This window comes from Scylla paramamosain, chromosome 42 (assembly GCF_035594125.1).
Source record: "Scylla paramamosain isolate STU-SP2022 chromosome 42, ASM3559412v1, whole genome shotgun sequence".
NCBI classification, from domain to species: domain Eukaryota; kingdom Metazoa; phylum Arthropoda; class Malacostraca; order Decapoda; family Portunidae; genus Scylla; species Scylla paramamosain.
This window is the reverse complement of record NC_087192.1, coordinates 4939885-4960000: the sequence shown is the minus strand read 5'-3', so window position 1 is coordinate 4960000 and position 20116 is coordinate 4939885. Positions and strand designations below refer to the sequence as shown.

Sequence of the window (20116 nt, the reverse complement as noted above, 5' to 3'; positions counted from 1 at the left end):
TGTGTTCTCATTCTTGCGTCGCGCCGTGCTTGCGTTACTCCTCCGACGGCGGCCCTGACGGAAGCGATGGTGGTGGTGGTGGTGGTGGTGGTGGTGGTGGTGGTGGTGCTGGTGGTGGTGGTGGTGATGGTGGTTGGTGTTCCAGGAAGGGAGGCATGGAATCGAGACTGGGATGTTGGGTCGTTATGGTGATCATTATGGGTGGTGATGCTGGTGATGAGGGGATCCAACACCACCACCACCACCACCATCGCCACCGCCACCACCACCCACCACCATCGCCACCGCCACCCACCACCACCCACATCGCCACCACCACCACCACCGCCACCGCCACCTACGCTCTTCCCCCCCACCCACCCATACTGCTCCTCTCTCCTCTCACCCACCGAGCCACTACAATAACTCTGGTGGGCGGAAAGAGAGAGAGAGAGAGAGGAGAGAGAGACGAGAGAGAGAGAGAGAGAGAGAGAGAGAGAGAGAGAGAGAGAGAGAGAGAGACAGAGAGAGAGAAGGGGAGAGTTCTGCCCTCTTACTGTCAACTCGCTCCCCTTTAACTGGGTTCCCCCACTCACCTCTCACCTCTCCTCTCTCTCTCTCTCTCTCTCTCTCTCTCTCTCTCTCTCTCTCTCTCTCTCTCTCTCTCTCTCTCTCTCTCTCTCTCTCGTTACTAAGACATTATTTCTCAATTTATTCATCATTCTTTTTCACTTTTCCTTTGGTAATTCTCACATTCTCTCTCTCTCTCTCTCTCTCTCTCTCTCTCTCTCTCTCTCTCTCTCTCTCTCTCTCTCTCTCTCTCTCTCTCTCTCTCTCTCTCTCTCCCTCTCCCTCTCCCTCTCCCTCGTTACCCAGGAAATTACTTCTCAATTTATCCATCATCTTTTCATTTCGTTGTTATTCTCTGTCTGTCTTCTGTCTGTCTATCTCCCCCCATTCTCTCTCTCTCTCTCTCTCTCTCTCTCTCTCTCTCTCTCTCTCTCTCTCTCTCTCTCTCTCTCTCTCTCTCTCTCTCTCTCTCTTCTCTTTTCCTTTGTATCTCGTCTTACACTCGTACCACCACCTCCCGCCTTACAATCCTCATCAGATCTCCCCATCTTTCCACTAAGCTTTAAATTCACCTGAGTCCTTAGGTAAATGTAGTGCAGGTATTCAGTAAAGTGTACGTACAGTAATAGCCAACAGTAACACACCACATTCACCTCCAGTGTCCTTTCCGTCTTTCCTTAGTCTATACTGCTTTGGTGAGAATCTACCAGTTGTTTTGTAAGGTCGTCTGTGTCTCTGTGGATTTGAAATTGAGGGAAAATGTAGAGCAGGGTGGGAATGAGAGCTGAAGATTGCTATACGTATAGATTTGTGATTTTAACTATGCGTAGAGGAAATATTTCTTGCCGTAACTGTAGGTCTGTAGTCATGTTTTGTAAGGCTGTCAGAGTCTTAGTGTATTTAAGATTGAGGGTAAATACAAAACACTGGGAATGAGAGCTGAAGGTTGCTTTACGTATAGATTCGTGACTTAAACTATGCATAAAGGGGATATTGTTGCAGTGTGGTAGGTTGTCTGTAGTTATGTTATGTAAGGCTGTCACCAACTCTGGAACTCCCTGCCTGCTTCTGTATTTCCACCTTCCTATGAGTTGAATTCCTTCAAGAGGGAGGTTTCAAGACACTTATTCAATCAATTTTTGACCACTGCTTTGACCCTTTTATGGGACTGGCATTTCAGTGGGCATATTTTTTTATTGGATTTTTGTTGCCCTTGGCCAGTGTCCTTCCTTACATAAAAAAAAAAAAAAACAGATTAGTGGGCTTAAGATTGAGGGATACCGTAGAACCTAGTGGGAATGACAGCTAAAGGTTTGTTATATATAGACTTGTGGTTATAATTATGCATAGAGAAAACATTCGCTGCAGTGACTGTTTGATAGGAATGTGTGGGAGGCTGGGAAAGGCTGTCACTTGGTTGGTTATCTGTGTTCTGTGCTGTCTGGTCTGGTCTGCGTGTTCTGTTTAAGCATTATCTTCACCTGCACCTTAATTATAATTGGTATTTTCTTTATGTTGCTGGACATATACAGATCTTGAATTCTTCTTTTCTTTTCGTGTTTGTAACGTTGCTTTTGAGTTTCCTTTTTCTTTTTCTTTCCTTTTTTAGTCGAAAAAAACGAAGTAAAAGCTTAAAACTACAATTATTCTTCTTTAAAAGGAACATAAAAGAAAACAAAAAAAATATAATAAACGTTCTTTGCTGAAAAACGAGGAGAAACTTTGCTGGTGTTTCTTCGCTAGAAAGAAAGAGAAATAAGAAAAAAAAAACTGAAGTGGGACGAAGGGAAAAATGTTAACGTGTTGTTCATTAAAAAAAATCAAAGGAAAAAATAATGATTCTCACTCATTATTTTTCGTCCGCCTTTGCAACGTGTTCCGCTCAATGAAAAAAAAAAAATGTGTTAGTGTGATGTGGTGTACCTTCTGGTGTTGCCTGGTGTCGCTATGGTATTGTGTGGCGCCGTTGTGGTGTTGCCTGGCATCGTTTTGCTGTTATGTGGCGTCTTTCTGGTGTTGCCTGGCGTCACTGTGGTGTGTCCTGGCGTCGCTGTGCTGTTCTGTGATGTTCTGGTGTTGTGTGGCTTCATTGTGGTGTTGCCTGGCGTCGTTTTGCGTCTTTCTGGTGTTGTCTGGCGTCGCTGTGGTGTGTCCTGGCGTCGCTGTGGTGTGGCTTGTCGTCGTCTCTTTTATGGTGTTGCGTGGTGTTATTTCTGTTCTGGTGTGGCGTGGTGTCGTTGTGGTGTTCCGTGGAGTCGTTTTTAGTGTTGTCTGGCGTTGCTGTGGCGTTGTGAGGTAGCGTCGTCTCTATTTTGGCGTTGCATGGTGTCGTTCCTTGCCGTGTTTGTCATAAAATGTGAAAATTTGGTGGCACTCGAAGGCAGAGACGCGGCTCGTTTTCCCTCATTTGAAGCTGTAAAGGACCATTTTGTATTGACTGATTGACATGCATTCAGATTTTTCAATGAGGAGTGAGGAGAAAGTGAGGCTACGTGACATATCAGACACGCACACACGCACACACACACACACACACACACACACACACACACACACACACACCACACACACACACACACACACACACATACAAGAAGCAACCAACCAATAGATGGTCTCGTTTGGTGAAAATAACGAAAACGCATCTTTATTTTTCACGTCAAACTGTCAAGGATAAGAAAGAGAGAGAGAGAGAGAGAGAGAGAGAGAGAGAGAGAGAGAGAGAGAGAGAGAGAGAGAGAGAGAGAGAGAGAATTAAAAAGAAAAAAAATCAACACTAGTTTTTCAATGCTGCAGGAGACGATGCTGCTACCCCCCTACCACTCCCTTCCTCCATTCTCTCTTCCCCCCCCAACGATGTCTCTTCCCTGTGTTGATAACCTTCCCTTGCGTCACAGGTGAAAGTGAGGTGACGCCGGGGAAGGGCTGGGAGAGGCGGAGAAAGCGAGAGTGAGAGGATGGCACAAGTGAGGTTGAAAATGAAAGAGAGTGAGGGAGAAAGTGTGAGAGGATCATGTGAGGTGTTAGACCAGATGAGTTTATTTTGAGTGCGAAAATGAAGTTATAAGGGTGTCAGTCTGTGTGTCTGTCTCTCTGTCTGTTCACCTGTCTGCTTACTTGTTTGTCTGGCCATTTACCATGTCCTTCTTTTACAGTTAAGTTGCACCTCTCTGGATTCTCTCTCTCTCTCTCTCTCTCTCTCTCTCTCTCTCTCTCTCTCTCTCTCTCTCTCTCTCTCTCTCTCTCTCTGTCTGAGTGTCTTTTTGCTTGTCTGCTTCTCTCTCTTATGTCGGTTTTACTTGTGTCTTTGTCTGTCTGACCAATACCTTATCCTTTTAAATTGGTCCATTCTCTGGTTTCTGTCTGTCAACTTGTCTGTCTGTCTGTTTCTGTCTATCTAGCTATTACCTTATCCGCGCCATTGCTCCTCTCCTTGTGTTATGTATGTTTGTCTTTCTGAGTGCCTGTCCGCCTGTCTATCTCTCTGTTTGCTTGTCTGTCTGTCTTTGTATCTAACTATTATTTTATCGCGTCGTTATTTCATTTTTTGTTGTTCTATCTATTTTGTCTTTCTGCTTGTATGTCTGTTTGTCTGTCTGTCTGTCTATCTTTGTATCTGTTTCTGTCTCTATCTCTGTCTCCAGCCATTATCTTATCGCGTGATTATTCCATTCCTTAGGGGGTTCTGTCTGTTTATCTTTCTGCTTGTGTGTCTATTTGTCCGTCCTGTCTGTGTCTAGCCACCTTCTGGTTCGCGCCACTCTTCCTTTCCCCGGCTCGTGTTGGTTTTCTCCTGCTGCAGTGTTTTCTTAGCTGCTGTGCCTGGCAGTTACGCAGCCTTTGTTTGTTCTCCCCATCGTTGCCTGTGAGCACCGCGCCATGTTTGCTTCATTGTGTCTGGCTGTCTGATGGTGGTCATCCGCTTTTATCTTGACGTCAGTGCCATTCATGTGCTGTGTAACGCGTCTGTCTGTCTGTCTGTCTATCTGTTTGTCTGTTTGTGCGTCTATCTGTCTTTGAAGTGTCAGTCTACCCTTTGATTATTAACTTTTCGTATTCATGCTCCATAACCATCTCTCTGCTTTGTGTGTGTGTGTGTGTGTGTGTGTGTGTGTGTGTGTGTATTCAAGGCATTACACGACTTTAATTCTTCCTCGTTGAGCCTTCCTTTTTGTCTGTCTGTCTGTCTGTTTGTCAGTTTGTCTGTCTTTGTAGCATCAGTCTTTCCTTTGATCACTAATTTTCCTTATTGACGGACGGAAACCACCTCCTCTCCACCTTGTTTGTTTGTTAGTGTGTGTTCAACGCATCACACGACTTGAAGTCTTACCCAGCGAGCCTTCCTGGTGGTGTGGCGTTCCCTCCTGACGGCGGCGCTGCTGTAGGTTCAAAATACGAAGGAGAGCGGTGGAAGGAGGGAGGGTCGGCCAGGCTTGAGAGGGAGCTGGCTGGATATTACGCCTCATTCATCCAAGTTAACAGTGTCCTAAATCTCGTGGGATTACATCTTTCATCACCTCTTTTTGTGTGGGTGTAAACGTTTGTGCCACAGCAAAACGTTTCACCGGCAGTGGGTGGCAGGCGAGATGCGAGCAACGTTTCACACCCGGCAAGAAATTTCACCATGGGAACAGAATAGTAAAGTGCTGAGGAATGTTGGGGGACTGGGGGATGAAGAGAGAGGGAGTGAGAAGGAGAGAGAGGGAGAAAAAGCGAGAAAGATGAGGGAAAGGAGTGTAGAGACAAGAGCTATATGGATGAAGGGTGAGGGAGAAAAGGAGAGAAGGAGAGGGAGACGGAGGGCAAAATTGCATGAGATCATATGAGTTCTGGCAGTGTGAGGCTGTGTAGTGTTTGTTGTGAGGGGGGAGGTGCGGACACTGCTCTGACACCCTGATATTAGCTGCATCCTGGCCACCCGCTCTCTCTCTCTCTCTCTCTCTCTCTCTCTCTCTCTCAGCCTTCATTTCCCAACACATACCTTACAGCCTACTTTCGTCCCTTCTAAACACACACACACACACACACACACACTTCTTTTCCTCACAGTCTCGCTACTCATCCTTCCCTCACGCTTCACACTTACCAACTCTATACATTCTTTCATCTTCATCTACCTCCCTCCCTCCCTGCCGCCCTCCCCGCCAGCTACCCGCCACTCTGCCTTAGTACATCACGTCATCCTCGTCTCATATTTTGTGCTCTCACACTCCGTTTTCACGCCTTGCTCTCACGCCGGCACCGCCCCGTACTCTACAACACCGCCCTCTGTCCTGCAACTCCCCTACACCCCTACAACTCACATCAGCTGCTCATCCACACTCGTAAAATTATGAAACTTATATTCTATACCCTTCTTCGTCTTCTACCTCTTCCTCCTTCTCCTCCTCCTCCTCCTCCTCTTCCTTCTCCTCCTCTCATCGAACGATTGCCCAATAATCTGCTAACTAACAGTATCTCTGGTAACATTCACAAGTGGTTCGAGGGGTCGCTGTCTGAAGGGAAACAGAGGGTGGTTTTAAAAGGTGCATAAAATTGGCGTACCCCAGGGATCAGTACTTGACTCTCGCTGCTCTTGATACGTGTGTATTAATAACGCCAGTGATGGGTTCCTTTGCGAAATATCAAGTTTGCCGATGATACGAGATTTGTTGATAGAGTAAGTACGTACATTTGACAGAGAAACTTTGAAGTCAAGCGGATTGCAAATGAAATTTAACGTTAATAAATGCAAAGTGTTACACACGTGGAGCAATATCATTCACTGTCAGTATTTAATGAATGACTAGTGGTTTTCTGTAGTGAATGAGAAAAAGGATTTCGAAATCACAGCATCAAGCAATGCAAAGTCCAGTCAGCGTCGTTCAGAGGTTGTTAAAATATCAGCAAATTGGTTGAGTTAAATGTACGTGCCTTCCATAATAATGTTGCTCTTTGTTTTATAGAAAAAAGATAGAATATTCCTTGACTGATGAATATGCCCTGTTAAGGAAGACGCACCAAAGGACAAAATTCATTCATCATAAGAAAGCAAAAAATATACGAGATGATCTAATAAAATTGCCTGAAATATTGAGAGAATTTGAAAGCACTGATGCAGAAGATTACTTAACACTCGATCGATCAAACATAACAAGAATACATAACAGTTGAGAGACAAATAGTATAATACCCTCATCAGATAGAGACACACTCATCTTCCACCGGGTCGTTCACCTCTGGAACTCTTTACCCTCCCAATGTCATGAATTGTACAACAGCTGCAGCCTTCAAAAAACAGATCGGACAAGTGGTGAGGCTCTAATCCCCAACCAAGATATTATACGTTATCGTGGCCAAATTTAATTAAGCTCTTCCGAATGTTTTTATTAATGTCTTCTCCTTTTATTTCCTTTATTATAATTTGAAGGGTTCTTGCAGGTGGTGGTCTGGCGGTGCTCGCTTCGTCAGGAGGATAATTGCTGTAGTGACTGTTCTTATCTCCCTCTGTAAAGATGTCCCCTTTACATGCTGTTTATTTATTTATCTATTTATTTATCTATTTATTTATTTATTTTCCCTATTCTGTCATCCAAAGCTGAAGGGAACAGTGGGTGGTGGGTGGGGAGGAGCCTTCACCATTCCTACATACAGTATATCTAATTGCATCCGTGACTCTTATCTTGTGCAAAAATGTTTCCTTGTATGCTGTGTTTATTGTATTTATTCATCTATTTTTTTCCCCTATTATGTCATGCACGACTTGAGGAGGCAGTGAGTGGGGAGGAGACTTACTCATAATTATCCCATGTCCCTCACTTAAGATTAGAAAGTTTATTCTATCATAAGGACCAATGGGTTTATTGATATTTGTTCTTCTTGTGCGTTACTCATCGTTATCATTATCATCATCGTCTTCTTCTTCTTCTTCTTCTTCTTCTTCTTCTCCTTCTTCTTCTTCTTCTTCTTCTTTTTCTCCTCGTTCCTGTTCTTTTCTTGTTTTGTTCTTGTCCTTGTTCTTGTTCTTCTTGTTCTTCTTGTTCTTCTTGTTCTTGATCTTCTTCCTCTCCTCCTCCTCCTCCTCCTCCTCCTCCTCCTCCTCCTCCTCTTCCTCCTGCTCCTGCTCATTAGTCAGACACACGCATGGCGCTCACTCACCTTCGTCAGGTTATGAGGTCGCTTCGTCATCTCTTCGGCAGCCGGTGCCCACTGATAAGAAAGAGAGAGAGAGAGAGAGAGAGAGAGAGAGAGAGAGAGAGAGAGAGAGAGAGAGAGAGAGAGAGAGAGAGAGAGAGAGAGAAAGTGTGTGTGTGTGTGTGTGTGTGTGTGTGTGTGTGTATACGGGTTGAACACTGCTGGTTCTAGTTTAATCCCTTGAAAAATTAGTGTGCGGTGACCATAACAGCTTAATTCTGGTGGTGGTGATGGTGGTGGTAGTGGTGGTGGTGGTGGTGGTGGTGGTGGTGGTAGTGGTGTTTTTGTTGTTGTTGTTGTTGATGTTGATGTTTTGTTAGCGGTAGTGGTGATAGTGATAACATTCTCTCTCTCTCTCTCTCTCTCTCTCTCTCTCTCTCTCTCTCTCTCTCTCTCTCTCTCTCTCTCTCTCTCTCTATTAATCCTAGTCTACACGTGTCAATATTACTTTTTTTTATTTTTTATACATTTTTTCTTTGTTTTTTTTTCTACGATGATCTTTCCCTGTTTCCTTTTTTTTTTTTTTTAAGTATTTCGTAACAGTTTTTTTTTTTTCCCTCCCCAACTCTAATATTTTTCCGACAATTTTCCATGACATTTCTTTTTCCTAGTTCAGTTTCCTTGTTCAGTTATAATAATTTTCATGTATTTTTTACTGTAATCTTTTCCTACGTATTTTCTTTTTTTTTTTTTTTGTGTTATTTTCCCTTGTAGATTTTGCAATGTAATCTTTCTGCATTTTTTATATATTTATTTTTTTTCTGGTGGAAATTGCAACGTTAATTCACTATAATTACTTGTTGCTTTTCTGGTCCTGGCTACACTGTATGCATTAGGCCGGAGATTCTGCGCCACCCTGTAACTCTAAGCCGGACAGGAGGAGGAGGAGGAGAAAGAAGAAGAAAAAGAAGAGAAGTAGGAGCAGGAGGAGGAGGAGGAGGAGGAGGTGGAGGCGAAGGAGAAGGAGGGTAAGGGCAAGAGAAGGAGGAAGAAGAAAAAAGAAAGAAGAGGAGGAAGATACGAAGAAGAAGAGAAGGAAAGGGAAGAGGAGGAATAGAAGATAAGGAGAAGGAGGAGAAAGAAGAGAAGGAGGAGGAGGAGGAGGCGAAGAAAAAGGAAAGGAAGGGGAGAAGATGGTAGAGGAGGAGAAGGAGAAAAAGAAGAAGATTAGGAGGACTTGACGAGGAAGAAAGGTAAGGAAGGCTAAGGAGGAGATGGAGAAGGAAAGAAAGAGCAAGAGGAGGAGGAGGCGAAGGGGAAGAAGAAGAAGAAGAAGAAGAAGAAGGAGGAGGAGGAGGAGGAGGAGGAGGAGGAGGAGGATGCCAGTCATTCTCATTAGTCAACTCACATTCAACTTGTGTGAGATTAAGTTGCCCAATTTACTCTGTGGAACTTTATGGAGGCTCAGCATATCTCTCTCTCTCTCTCTCTCTCTCTCTCTCTCTCTCTCTCTCTCTCTCTCTCTCTCTCTCTCTCTCTCTCTCTCTCTCATATCCTTACATACATTTTTCCCTCTATTTTTCTTGTTTTGCTTTGTTTTTCCCTAAATTTAACCCTTAGGATTATGTACGTACCTCCTCTCTCTCTCTCTCTCTCTCTCTCTCTCTCTCTCTCTCTCTCTACAAGAATGGTAAAAAAAACAACAACAACAAACTAAAAAAAAAAATAAATAACCGTGGTGTTGAGCTGGTAGGTTAAGCAAGGCCGCGGCAGCCCCACTCACTGGCCAGCAGGAGGCGGTGAAGAGGGTGTTATCCTGCCCCGGGGCGTGTGTGAGGGGCCGCCCAGGGCTCACTCCACGCTGAAGGAGGCCAATACACGTCCCTGCCGCGATCCTTCATGGCTGACAACGGAAGGGAGTTACTTTGGTCGTGGACAGTGCTTATCCTATTCTCGTACTCTTCTTCCTTCTACTTTTCCTTTTCCTCCTTTTTTCTTTTTTGCTTCTTCCTCCTCTTCCGATTCCTATTTTCTTCTTTTCCTTTTACTTCTTTCCTTGTTTTTCTTTCTTTCTTTCTTCTTCTTCTTCTTCTTCTCCTTCTTCTTCTTCTTCCTCCTTCTCCTCCTCCTTCTCTTCTGTTTTTCTTCTTCCTGCTCCTCCTCCTCTGACTTTCTCCAGCCATGGCATCTTACTTTACTCTTCTAATTGTCTGTATTTTCCTATTTCCTTTTGGTCTACTGTCTAGTCCTTTCTTCTATAATGTGTTACCATGACTCCTATATAGCCCTATACTTTTTTTCCTTATACTGTCCTGTACCTTCTGTTTTGTTCAATCCTTTCTCCTATACTGTCCTATCCTTCCTTTACTCTCCTACATTTTCTTTTATATTTTCTAGTCATTTCTCCTATATACTGTCTAATCCCTTCCCTTATGATAGAGTATGCTGTTCTATTCTTCCTGCTTCACTGTCCTTTCACTGTTCTTTCCTCTATACTCTGTACTTAATGCTTTCCTCTGTATTGCTCGATTTTTTCTTCCTGTACTGTCACACACTTTTTTTTTTTTCTTGTATACCTTCCAGTCTCTTAACATGTAGAGTCCTTTTTTCTTTTCTTCTCTTTCTTTTTCTTTTTCTTTTACCAATATAAAGACCTTTTAGCAACCACGCAAGGATTAGAAGGTCTACTGGTGCTTGTCTATCCTGTGTAATCCTGTGTTATCCTCCTCCTCCTCCTCCTCCTCTTCCTCTTCCTCTTCCTCCTCCTGTTTCTTTTTCCCTCCTTCAATACTAGACACCAGACTTCCCCCTCCATTTTTTTTTCGTGTATATTACATAATTTGACTAGTTTTTCCTGCATATATATATATTTTTTTTCTCTCTTTCCTTTCTTTTCGTATTGCGTTAATCCTTCCCCCCTATCCCTCTCCCTCTCTCTCTTTCTCTCTGTCTAACACTTTCAAGCGCTCTTTTCACCTCAGTATCTCTCTGTCCTCCGCCACCGCCTCCGTCAGCGCCAGCAGGTCGTCACTCTCTCGACCATGTAGGATTAAGGGCCATTTTTACCCCTTGCACTATTGTTATGTGTGTGTGTGTGCGTGTGTGTGTGTTATTTTCGGTGATAGGCTGCGCGTGGTAAGCAAACAAGCCAATGCAGGCACCAGCAGATATTATAGTATAGGTTAACAGGGCCTCACCACTCACTCACTGCCTGCATGCCGCCCACGCTGCCCGCTGCAAGTGTCAGGTCACAGAGACACAAACAGACACACAGAAACACAGAGAGACACAGAGAGAGAGACACACACACACACACAGAGACACACACATACACACATGGGCTAGCTGCAGCAGGCAAGTGGGCGGGTGATGCGTGGATAATTTTAAAACTTCCCGACACGTTGCAAAAAATCCTGAGGCCCTTGTGGGTGATAGTCAGGAGTATACGTAGTAGTTCCTAGGTGCATGTCCCTGTGTGTGTGTGTGTGTGTGTGTGTGTGTGTGTGTGTGTGTGTGTGTGTGTGTGTGTGTGTGTGTGTGTGTGTGGTGTGCGGGTCGGAGTCTCACAAGGCCAGCCCAGCAGCGTGTCAGGAGAGGGCCAGCAAGAGTTAGCGTGCGGTTTGTAACTCACACAATTCCTCCACCTCACGCTGCGCCTCGCTTGGCCTCGCACCATCACGCGAGGCCGGAACGCAGCGGACGCACCAGAGGACAGACTATGTGACTGTGTGTGTGTGTGTGTGTGTGTGTGTGTGTGTGTGTGTGTGTGTGTGTGTGTGTGTGTAGGAAGGGGAGCACGGAATTTTGCCTCCAACCGGTGCAGGGACAGGTGTATGCCTTTATCGCCTCACCACCACACCTCCACCAGTCAGGCGGTGCCACAGCCTTGCAACACCCGCCCACCAGCGCCCCTCCTGGCTGAGGATTACTGGTGCTGGTGGAGGTGAGGGAGTGTTTCCTCACACCTTCACTGAGGCTGCCGCTGGATGTAACCTGTGCTGAGTATATAATTAAGTCACCCCAGATTGCACCACTTATTTCGTAATGCTCTCGTTTTCTTTTTTTTATTCATTGAACTTCGTGCTCCACTGGTGATCATTTTTGATCAAGCAGAATAGCAAAGATTTCAACCGAGTACCTGTGCAGTACGTCGCGTGGTGGCAGAGAACGTACAACTGTGATTGTGGCTGAGGTGAGTGGCGGGCTAAGCGGCCTCCGTGCGCCACTCAGCCTCGCCACATAAAGTGACGATGACGAGTTTAGACATCAAAGCATTTGGCGGCGCGTGTATCCGTCAACACCTTCCTGGACACCTTGCCGCGGACACCCGCACGCCGCACACCGCGCACCCACTCCCTCCAGAGCCTCACATCACACCCGGCCTGGCAAATTGTACGACACACCTCTGTGTTCCGGCATGCCACGGACGCAGCCTCCGTGGCCGCCGCGGGTTCGCCAACACCCGACCGTGACACGCTTCCTGTCTCATATGGCTTCATTGGCGTGTTTTATTTACATACTCGCCCGTATGTTGTGTTGCGGGTGACATTTTGGCGCAGAGCATCCTTGGCGGCGTGACCCCGAGAGGAGGGTGTCCACTGGAGTGTCGCAGCCTTGCCTCGTGTTCCTGTCACTGGCCGGATCACGTTGGCTGACACTGTTCTCAAAGGTCCACGCTGCCTTCATCTCGTCTACCTACTAAACCTTTTTTCATAATTATGCATCGTGGTTATTACGCACAGCACCTTCAAAGGAGCCCACCCAACACGGGAGCGACAGAGGACGCCCCGCCCCTTGCCGTCAGTATCAGCGGCACTTGGACGACAGGAAACCAGCCATTCACCACCACCACAACAGCGAGGCGTAGAAGGTGTTGTGCAAGGGACACCGCTGACACACCTTGGGATTCTTGGCTTTGTTCTGCCCGACGGTTACAGCGATACTCACTTTTTGTCTAGTCACTTGTGTTTTATCAGCCAGACTGTATTGTTCTGGGAGTGTTGTGGGCGATGCTCGTCCGACAGCCATGAGGCGTCACTCACGGGGCTCCTGATTGATGCAGATTGTGATACATAGACAGCCCGTGGGATGGCAGAGTCGGGGTGCGCGGAGAGGGTTGGTATATATGTGTCTGGGGCAGGAGGGGAAGACATGCAGGGACAGCGTGGAGGGGTGGGGAGGAGAATACCAGGATAGACGTGATGTAGTGCAGGTGGGAGGGATGCAGTGTTTGGGAGAAAAAAAGGAAACAAAACGCTAGTGTGTAATGGTAAAATGTGCCGGTTATGACAGACGTGAGCACACACACACACACACACACACACACACACACACGAGAGAGAGAGAGAGAGAGAGAGAGAGAGAGAGAGGGGGGAGCGGAGAAATTGACGTATTATTCACGCATTCATTCATATCCTCGCCAGCTTATTCATCAATTTGGTATGTGGAACTGTGGAGAGAAGCGTGACACATGAACGTGAATGATGATTAAGAAAGAGGGCAGGAGTGGATAAATATTGGAGAAACTTGGGTATGAGAGAGAGAGAGAGAGAGAGAGAGAGAGAGAGAGAGAGAGAGAGAGAGAGAGAGAGAGAGAGAGAGAGAGAGAGAATGCATTAAGGAGATTTTAAAGGAGGGAAGAAGCTGAAATTGAGGTTAGGAGGAGAGAGGGAGAGAGAGCGAGCGGAAGAGAGGAGATAGGGGAGAATGTCAAGGTAAAGGGGAGGACAGGGATAGGGGAGAGAGAATGTAAGGCGAGGGGAGGGAAGCGAAATGGGAGACAGGACGAGTGAGGGCGGCAGGATGAAACAGAGAAGAAGGGGACGTCGTGAGTGAAGGAGGGCTGCGGCAGGGGCGGAGTACAGGGCAGGGCTTCAAAGGCTTCATGGGCGAGGCCTCACAGCGGGAGGGGCGCCAGCTACACCGCGGCCCGAGGTGACATGAACGTGCCAAACTAGTCGATGGCAGGAATCACGTCTCGTCACTGAGATTAATCCGCTGTGGCCGCTCGTCCCCCTCAGGCCTCCCGCTGCTGGCTGTTGGTTAGTGGCTGGCCTCCTCTTCTCTCGGATTGCCTGGCGCCTTGCAGCATATATGTAATGGTTTAACACTCGCCACCACGCTGATGGTGTAAGACTTGTAAGCTGGACGTGACAGCATGAGTGGTCCACGCGGCAGGCGAAAGTGGGTCGTTCGCTTCACCTCACTGTACCCTCCCTCTGTCTGTCCTCCCTTCCTCCCTTCCTCCCACGGCTACCTGTCCTGCTCCTCGTCTGGCCAAGGGGGAAGATGATACGTGTGTGTGTGTGTGTGTGTGTGTGTGTGTGTGTGTGTGTGTGTGTGTGTGGAAAAGATTAGGATTTGTTATGGATACTTTACCTGATTGGATATTTTACTTCATTGTGATGGCAGTAGTAGTAGTAGTGGTGGTGGTGGTAGAGGTGGTTTTGGTAGTAGTAGTAGTAGTAGTAGTAGTAGTAGTAGTAGTAGTAGTAGTAGTAGTAGTAGTAGTAGTAGTAGTAGTACTAGTAAGTAGTAGTAGTAATAGTAGTAGTAGTAGTAGTAGTAGTAGTAGTAGTAGTTGTTGTTGTTGTTGTTGTTGTTGTTGTTGTTGTTGTTGTTGTTGTTGTTGTTCTTCTTCTTCCTGTTTTTGTTGTTTTTGTTCCTCTTGTTCTTGTTTTTGTTCCTCCTGTTTTTGTTTTTGTTCTTCCTATTCTTCTAGTAGTAGTAGTAGTAGTAGTAGTAGTAGTAGCAGTAGTAGTAGCAGTAGCAGTAGCAGTAGCAGTAGCACTAGTAACAGCAGCATTAGTTACAGTAATGACGTGATGGCAGTGGTGGTGGTGGTGGTGGTGGTGGTGGCTGCGGTTAGGATGTGAGCGTTGTTGTCGTTGTTGTTGTTTGCAGCGTTAGTTGTACTGGTGATGGCGGTACTTATGGTGACGTTGATAGTGGTGATAGTGACAGCGAACCTTTCGATCTAACCATAAAAAAAATAAAAAACTCCCACCGCATATTCATTCACTTACTCATTTAAGCACACGTAGATAAGAATGGGGGGGTGATGACTACACCACATCACCATTATCATTACAAACATCACCGCAATAACTAGTCATGCTGCAGTTATCCCGTGGTTATGGTGCCTGTGGTCTTTGTGGCAGCGTGAGTGGTGGTGGTGGTGCATGTAGTGGTGGTGGTGATGGTGGTGGCGGCGTGGCAGGTGGCGTGGTGAGGCAGGAAGCAGCGAGCAGCGGGCAATCAGGGCCGTCGGTCACCGCTCCCACGGCAGCCTCATCATCTTCCTTTGTTGACGTCGTTTTTCCCTTCCGTCGCTTTTTCGTGGCTGTGGTCGACGGCGAGACGGCGACGCGCGGGGCGATGCAACACAAGGCAACACAAGGCGTGGCGTGCTTGCTGCCAAGGTGTACCGTAGCCTGGAGATTGTGTTCTGTAATATGCTTTATTCTCATACACACATGACTTATTCAACCATATAATGTGCATCTTTAATTTTAAATGCAGTAGAGACTTACCTCCTGTTATTTCCTCCTTGCAGACACCCCCTGTACTTGTAAACTTTCTTCCATGGCGCTGGTCTGCTGAACTGTAACGTACAAGGGAAGTGTAGTGAACATTGAGCTGGGAGAGAATTTGTATTGATTTCATTGAGGGAAATTGTCACCACGCTTGCTACTTGACAACGAAACTTCCTCGCCTTGTTGTTACTTCTCCTGCTTCTATTCCTCCTGCTCTTCCTCCTGCTCCTACTGCTGCTTCTGCTTCTGCTGTTGCTATTCCTGCTCTGCTCCTGACCCTTCTCCTCCTCCCTTGAGGTATTTAAAGGGAAGATCGTGTAGGGCATTGCGTGAAGAACTGTCTAAGGACCATCGCCATCAGCACGAAATGTCGCCAGGGAGCCAAAGTTCATTTCAGCCTGAGGGAAGAGGAGGAGGAGGAGGAGGAGGAGGAGGAGGAGGCAGCGAGGTGGTTGATTCCTCCTCATTAAAGGGATGGCACCGCCGCCCACTCCAGCACGCACCTCATACTTCCCCTGCATTGTATAGATTGTAGCTCCCTCCCCCTCCACCCAAACCTCCATCACTCCCCTCCATCCTCCTCCTACCATCTCCCCCACCACCACCACCTCCACTACCACCACGAGCCTGCTGCTGACGACAATACTTCCCCCACCTATCAATAATGTCACAACGATATGCCTTCCTAGCCCTCAAACTTCTGCCCTTTTGTTGAAATGCCACCAGGTCTTCGCAATGTACATTCTTTCATTTTGCTCTGCATCTCTCCTGCTCCTCTTCCTCCTCCTCCTCCTCCTGCGAGTGAAATGTGTGGAAAAGGACGAACGGACAAACAGATAGACAGATGGACTTCACTGCTTCATTCAGACTCAGACTCAGCAGATTCAGACTCCCGAAGCCCCGAGTCACTCACCACGAGGGGACGATGATGATGATGAACGGGAAGAAGTGGGTTGACTTGGGGATGAAGGAGAGTTATGTACAGCTTCAAGAAATCAGATCGTAGAGTGAGACAGAACACTGACCCCTACACTGATCACCACACACACACACATACACACATACGCTGCAACACATCCCATTGCTCGAGGCGTCACCAGGAGCACGTCCCTCCGCTCCCCGCCACGCCCCCCTTCCAGAAGCAGCCTATTCAGTGTCTCATCACACATTCAGCAACCAAGAGGAAGGGACAGGTAGGCATTATACCCTAAGGACGCCACGCCCCTGGGATACTGATGCATACATGAAGGAGGAGGAGGAGGAGGAAGAGGAGAAAGGAGGATCACAATGGGAGAACAAATAGCAAAAGAAATGGTCCTTCCTACGATTTGTGGCCTAGTGCAGTATCTGATATAAAAAAAAAAAGCAAAAGAACATAAGAAATAAGGGAAGCTGCAAGCCCTCAGGTCTACACGTGGCAGTCCCTGTACTGTAATGTAGCAAGAGACAGGACAGCAAAGGCGAAGTCTCGGAGAAGGATGGGGAGTAGGAAGAGGAGGAATCGGAGGAGGAAAAGGAGGAAGAGGAGGAAAAGGAGCGTCCCTTGTCGTCTTCCGGAACAGGTGACGGACACTTTCTCACGAGGAGCAATACCAGAACCCGTTTTCTTCTGCGACCACTCGACCACCACCACCACCACCACCTGCACGTCCCCTCACCCGCCTAATGAATGCTACAGGTGCGGCGGGACACTGGCCGGGCCGTTGCTGCAGGTGCTTGAGGTAGCGGTGGTGGTGGTGGTGGTGGTCCCTCCTCACACTGCCCAGAGTCCCATTACATTAGCATGATGTTAACCTCTTAATGGCTCGCCTCAAGTGTCCAGTGGGAAAGGTAATGGCAGTGGTGGTGCTGGCGGACAGGTGAAGGAGGACATGGAGGTGTAGGAGAGGTGACGATGGGAGCATGACTCGTAGTGGTGATGCTAGTGATGTGCCGGCAAAAGGAGCAGCCATAGATAGAAGCATTAGATGAAAAAAAATAAATAAATAAACAAATAAAAATAAATCAATGTTAGAAGGAGCAAGATTATGGTGGTAAAGATTGCTCGTGGTGGTGATATTGGTGACTTATCAACAAAAGAACCAACAATACATGGGAACATCGGATAAAAAAAAATTAAGACTGGGAGGAACACGAGCCTTCCTTCCCAAACCTCGCCTTGCCTTCCTCTCAATTATTTGCTCCTGTGACACTGAAGTTGAGGGGGGACGCTGTCTTCAGGGAGCTGGGAGGCACGGAGGGAAGGGCGAGAGGGCGAGGAGGTGCGTGTCGGAGGAGCAAAAAGGGAGACGTATATTAAAAGATGGAGGAGGCAAGGAGTGAAGACGAAGAGCGTGAGGGTTGGGGGAGGAACACGTGGAGGAGGCAGTTATTAAGAGAGAAGCAAGTGGAGGAGTAGAGGGCGACAGATGTGCAGGAAGGGAGCAGGTGTAGTAGGACAGGAGAGGAATGGAGAGGAAAGGAGAGAAGAGGAGACTACCTGTGCAAGAGGAGAAGGAGAGGGAGGAAGAAACGAAGTAAAAGAACAGACAGAAAGATGAGGGATAGGAGGGAATGGCGAAGAGATGTGAGCGAGAAGAAGAAAAGAACTGGGGAAAGAAAACAGTGCAAGAAACTTCAGAGAACGAGCGATGCGGGACAGAAAAGAGAGACTTCAGACCCGTGACAGTAACTGAGAAACTGTTACCGTATGAAGGAAACAAGAAGAGGAGGAGGAGAAGGAAGGAGAAGAAAAAGAAGAAAAGAAGAAAATTAAAAAGAAAAGCAACAGAATAACGAAGATGAAAATGAACAGGAGGAGATAGCGAGAAAGACGAACACAACAAGGCAGAGGAGGAAGACTAGTGAAAGTAGCAATATAATGAAGAGCATAAGAAGAATAAGGAGGTTTTAGAGTCAATCGAGGCTATTATCTCCACAAACTTGGGGAACAGAACTCGACAAGGAGCAAGTGAACAACATAACAACTCTTGCCTTGCTGAAAACAATCATCTCCCTAATTACCGAAGTTACAACAAACAGGGTCCCGCGCCGGCCAGGGAGGAGGAAGAGGAGGAGCAGGAGGAGGAGTAGGGGGAGGAGGAGGGGGTATATACTTTCATCTTCCACTCACATCTTGATGATATAATTTATTCTGTTTTCAGGCTGACGATGTTGTCTCGGAACGCCGCTCAAGGAAGGAGAGGGGGTGAGTGTACTGTGTGTGTGTGTGTGTGTGTGTGTGTGTGTGTGTGTGCGTGTGCGTGCAGGTGTCACACGGGCCGCCACACTGACGCATCATTCTATCCATTAACTTCACAGGGAAGAAAGGTTATTAGTGATTCAGTCCCATGAATAATCACTTGTACACACACACACACACACACACACACACACACGACATTTCAAGAACAGAAGTGGCCATTTTCTCTTAGATTTTGAGAACTTTCTTTGTCTTTGTCTATTATTACTACACTTAGCATCATCATCATCATCATCATCTGTCTCAACGCGTAACAATTATAATTTCATAACACACACACACACACACACACACACAAAGGAAGGCACACATATTCCACTGATAAAATCTCTCCGTGGATTATAGTCTGGCCCTGGACGTTGACAAAGGACGCTCTAATAATTGATATCGCAGATGTGTCAACGAGGCATTGTTTCCAGCGACGCCCAAAACAAACAACAGCGGTATTGGGGCACCGATGAAGGCAATAATGGACCAAAGGCTATTGTGGCGCAGGATTAACCCCTGTGTATGGACCCACGGGGAGAGAGAGAGAGAGAGAGAGAGAGAGAGAGAGAGAGAGAGAGAGAGAGAGAGAGAGGGAGAGAGAAACTGATTAACTGACAGACTGACAGATAGATGTACAGTACTTACACATATACATACATACATACACACAGGCAGACAGACAGACAGGCAGACAGACAGATGACTGACTGACTGACAGACAGAATAACGACGAAACGAAAAGAAAGATAAAGAAATTTCCTGATAACGAAAGAGAGAGAGAGAGAGAGAGAGAGAGAGAGAGAGAGAGAGAGAGAGAGAGAGAGAGAGAGAGATTGCATATGAGACAGTAAAGTAAGGAGAGAGAAAAGTAAGGAGAGAGAAAAGACATTCATTATAAGAGAGAGAGAAAACGAACCCTGAGGATGGGAAAGAGATGGAGGAGGACGAAGAGGAGGAGGAGGAGGGGGAGAAAGAGGAGGAGGAGGAGGAGGAGGAGGAGGAGGAGGAGGAGGAGGAGGAGGAGAAGGAGGAAGAAGAAGAGAAAAGATACGTCCGAACACGCACACACACACACTCACACACACACACACACACACACACACACACACACACACACACACACACACACACACACACAGACAACAAACAACACTATCACTTTAGACATCACAAACAATACTTATCGCCTCAGGTAACTCACGTTGTCTGCCTTGTATTGAGAGCAAACATTTCACCACCTGACCTTGTTTGACCTGTCACTGAGGAGGAGGAGGAGATGTGGGTGGGGGTCCATGTGAGTCAGGAATGGCGTCAGGTCATTTCCTCGCGTCCAGTCCCAAGGAAGGGTCCCGCCGCCACCTGGGTCACGCCACTATTATGCTTATTATTAGGTTACGGCGGCCACAAACGCCATTAGCAGGATGAGCAAGGGAACTTAGGAAAGGGAAGGAGTGGCTGGAGAGTCTGGAGTGGTTGGGTGAGGGAGGCCAGGGTATACAGTAGCGGAGAGAGGAGAGAGTGAAGTTATACAGTAGAAGAGAGAGGAAGGAGTGAGTGTGTGGAGTGGCAAGGTGAAGGGAGGTCAGGTTATTCCGTAGCCTGGGAAGAAGTAAGGAAGGAGTGGAGTAAGGGAGGCTGGGTAACATAAAGGACTGAGGATCTGAGGGGAAAAGAAACGATTAATGACACA

General features: G+C 46.9%; 1 long non-coding RNA gene across 1 annotated transcript in view; it reads left to right on the top strand.

Moving 5' to 3' along the window:
* The window catches only part of LOC135093189 (uncharacterized), a 150413-nt gene extending 132029 nt beyond the window's left edge, over positions 1-18384 (top strand). Inside the window, exon 7 of the long non-coding RNA XR_010263255.1 lies at positions 18341-18384. This is a non-coding gene — a long non-coding RNA (uncharacterized LOC135093189). The remainder of the gene's footprint in view (positions 1-18340) is intronic.
* The last annotated feature ends 1732 nt before the right edge of the window (positions 18385-20116 follow it).